Below are 4,463 nucleotides of genomic sequence, written 5' to 3' on the forward strand. Positions count from 1 at the left end.
AGCAAATTCAATTTGCCTCTGAAATGGTTAACTTTAACATCATCTTATCAGTTTTCACACAAAATAAATAAAAGAGGACAGGAAAATTTTGCAAATCTCCCCTGTTTTATTATTTTCAGAATATTTATTTGGAGATTTTATTCAATTTTTGAGAAGAATAAAATATTTTTATAATCTGTGTTTAAATTATACAGAGGCAACATCTATTGATGTATGTGAGGGTGGCAACGTTTTGTTAATGTTTAGGGGGGGTGGAGGCAGAGGAGGACTCATAGCGTTAATAAATTTGGATTTTTCATAATTCATGCAGTAAAATAAAACTGTAGTTAGTAAATTGGTGATCTGTGATAGTTATTTGAAGTGAGAACCATCAGTAAATGATGCTGTTGCTGTTGGAAATTGCATTCCACAATAGAAATTTCATTCACCCTCAAGTGGATGAACATTTTGCGAATGGTTTCGGAGAGGAACCCTCTGTGGTTATCGCTTCTCGGCCTTTTGGCTAAGATCAAAGTGTAGTATCTGTTCTTATCAGCTTGATGCTCTAAATTAAGCCTGATTCTGCCCCACTTCGACGACTCCAGGATTCCGAGCCGGATGCTCCCCGCCGAGTCGGTAAGTAGTTTTTAGCGTTTTTCTCTTTCCTATCACTCTTCCTACTTCCGCTGGAAGGGCGGCCTGCACTGTTTAAACGCACAGTGTATTCGCTGCCTGACCAGCAACCACTTTCCTGTCGCGGCGTGATCACTGATCACGACGCAACGTGTACTTCTACTACTGCCTGGGCCAACCCAAGCAGCAGTTCTTTCTTCCCCTTCCCGCCCCTCCTTGGTTGGCTGNGCAGTACCTCCGGGAATGGCCCACTCCCCTTTGGGGGATCTTAATTTAATCAAAAATAGATCTGTTAAAACTTTACATATTCAAATTATCCACTACCAATGATACTGTCTTCTCTAAAGTCTGTAATTTTGTCTTCCAGCATCATTTCTTCATTGTCATTCAACAACTGTGAAAGAAGTACATTTTGAATATTAATTGGGTAAGTTGATATGTTTATTAACATTTATTATTATATTTTATATTAAATTTTGTTAATAAATTACTTGAAATAGGATATTTTAAAATTTCCATCATTTATTGAATTTTAAGTTTGATTTCTTTATAGTGTACATTATTGGAAGCAATATTAAAAACAGTTACTTTTTAATATTGTTTTTAATTAAACTGAAACAGCTAAAATTAAATACATTTTGTCATATTAAAAATCGTAAAATTTTAGTATGTTACAGTTTAAACTTCTTTGTTAAGAAAGTTCATTTTTAAGACATTGATGTAAAAATTACATGATATGATGTTCAAATTTGAAATATATCTTTGATTATTAAAATATTATAATTTATTTCATGTACTAAATTACTAATGAAACAATAGAACAAATAAAAGAATCATTTTGGTATTCGAAATAAGTTTTTTAAAATTTAAAATTTTGAACATTTTTAAACTAGACAAAATCATGGAGAACATAATAGTAATAAATTAATTCTAGATTTGTCTTTTCATGAAATCTTAATCCGAAAATGTGTCTTAAAATAAGTTTTGATTTCTGTGAGAGAGTATTTCAAGAGGGAAAGTTTTCTGTGTAAAAATTATATAGATGTATGTATAAGATGGTATTTTTCCTAATCAGATTAAAGTAGAACTCAACTTCCATTATATTTCTAAAATTTACAAAGCTCTTTTGATTACAGTACTGTTTTTTTATTTTTGACAAATTTTTAAAAAATTTTGTCAAGCAACATTACACAAATCTGTTCTTTTTTTGAAATTCAATAAAAACAAAGTAATTGTAATAGAAACCCTTAAATAATCTTACATAAAACTGCATGTAGCAATTAAAATTAACAATGGAAAATTTAACATAATTACAATAGCTTTTATCAAACATATATCAAAAAATTCGGATAAGTAGAGAAAAAAGTAATCATTTTTTATGTAATGAATTTTATGTTCATTACAATAAAGTATTGGCTATTTTTAAAAGTACAATTAATGTCATTAAAAGCAGTGATATTTCCATTGATTGAGAATGTACCTAAAATATACCTAATACTACAATTTATTATGCAGGAATTGTGTCGATCATTCTGCAGACTGACTTTATATTACTGTAAAGTCATATTTAGTGTGTTGAATGTAACGGAAATTACTATATTTTACAGTAATGTAACAAATAATAAAGCTATAAACTTTATTGACATGAATTGTTTTGCTACATTAATGTTCAGTACATTATACAAAATAAAAAAGTAAAAACAGTTTACTGTTAACATTCTACTTTCATTAAGAAGAATATTCACTATGAAGCAATTATTAGTTTAGTTAGGCTTAACAATTAAGCTTTCTTTTAAAGACTTGTTTATTTCCTTTAAATCACCAAAAAAGAGTATTAGTTGAAACTTGTATATATTAACAGTTTGAGCTTTACCTTGAGGTATGTTGTTTTATTATTAATGTTATCACTTATTGCAATATATCAGTTTATGCATTATTGTACATATAGCATAGAAATTATTAAATGAGCTATTAATTTAATAAACTATTTGAAAAAGTTTTTAATACATTATATCCTCACTCTGTTGATAAAAGTTTGAAGTGTTTGACATGCTAAACATTTATTTTATATTTAAAGAATCTGTACTTCAGGAAAAAGACAAATTTTTTTCACTATAAAATAATAAAAAATATTTAACATAATTATAGCAGTTATGATTATGTTTGATAAAGATGATAAAATATTAGAATAAGTAAAATTAAAAGTTTTGTTTTTACATTTGCTATCATTTATGTTAAATGTAATCTGGCATTATTAATTTGCTTATATAATAATAATTTAAAGCCTTTTAAAAAAGAGGGATTATTTTAAAGGTTGTTATATTTCCCTAATTATTTTCAACCAATAAAGAAAATGTCTAACTATTTTAAAGATAATGTCATTAAACAGTTATATGTCATTGTAACAAATCAGTTTTCTGAATGTGAGATAAACAGAGCAAAACATGCATTCAAGATAGAAACTTATATAGTTTTCTTTTTGAAATATTTTCAACATTACAAAAGTTTGTGCAAGAATGGAAATTTAAAATATCTGAATATTTTTCATTCAAAATTACTTTTACACTTGAACTTCACATTCACATTTACGGTTTGAAAATTACAAAAATTGGGATTAAAAAAAATTAAATACAGAGAATATTAAAAATAATTACAATAATTTCTGTGATGATGTATGGAATTAAAGTACCAAAAATGAGTTACTTAAATTTTGGGTTACAAAGGTTTAAAGGAGAAAAATGTATTTCTATTCTGAATGTTGGTTTTGATCTGTTTATCTCAACCCAGAAAACTGATTTCTGTAAACAAGAAATTCATAAATATGGTGTATAGTACAGCCTTTTACAAATCAGTAAAGTCATATTTCCATCAGATTAAAATGGTTAATAAAACATGATAGTTCATGAATAATAATTTATTACTAGATATGTGTTCAATCATTCTACATACTGAATGACTTTAATCACATTACATTCTACACTAAATTTGATTTAAAGAAAGTATTGTGCTGCTGTTACTTTTCATCGTACAAAATATCTTTATACACAATCTCACAAAATATGTCACAGAAATTAGTAAGTAGTTTGCTATTGATATTGCACTTTATTATGAACACACTGTAATTATTAATTTAGGCTTAACAATTAAGCTTTTTCTAACTTACAGTAACAAAAGGGCTACCTAGTTTCTTGTTATACCATGCAAAAATGTAAATATCAGCAAATTGTGCATATAAATAGATTGAGTTTTGTCCAACATGAAGTATGGTATCATATTATTCATATTGTCACTTATATGCACAAATTGATAAGTTACAAACATTCAGTAAACATTTTAGCATACATACAAAAGGAACTATTAAATGAATAGTTAACTTGATAAACTATTTCAAAGATTTTTAATAGATTGTAATGCTTAACTTATAATGAAAATGTGATCTTTTAATTTTTTATATTTAAAGCATACATATATACAAATATATACAAAATATATACAAAACAAATAGCTTAATTACATTCAGAAATACTACAAAAATATTTTTGCTGTGTAGTGCTGCACTACTTTATTATTGTTGTTTTATGTATGCTTAAATATCAATATAATTTGTGTATATAAATTATCTTCCATTACCACATGGCGGGATCTACTTTTTGTATAATTGTCTGCGGAATAGTATGCTGTATTACCTTTCTTGCTACACCAACTGGTGTAGACTAATTGGTCAAGAACGGGGTCTCGTGTTAAGAGAGTATTCATGAATGAGGGGGGGAGTATAAATTGGACCGTCTCGTGTGTTGAAGGATCTTTTTTGGTTTTGCTGCATGGTTCGATATAGTTTGTCTGGTAGCAGG

General features: G+C 27.5%; 1 pseudogene; it reads left to right on the forward strand.

Annotated features, from left to right (window-relative positions):
* The first annotated feature begins 482 nt into the window (after positions 1-482).
* LOC111615110 lies at positions 483-656 on the forward strand (annotated as a pseudogene).
* The last annotated feature ends 3,807 nt before the right edge of the window (positions 657-4,463 follow it).

The sequence above is a fragment of the Centruroides sculpturatus genome, unplaced genomic scaffold, assembly GCF_000671375.1.
Source record: "Centruroides sculpturatus isolate CEXI.00-Female unplaced genomic scaffold, Cexi_2.0 scaffold1408, whole genome shotgun sequence".
Lineage (NCBI taxonomy): Eukaryota > Metazoa > Arthropoda > Arachnida > Scorpiones > Buthidae > Centruroides > Centruroides sculpturatus.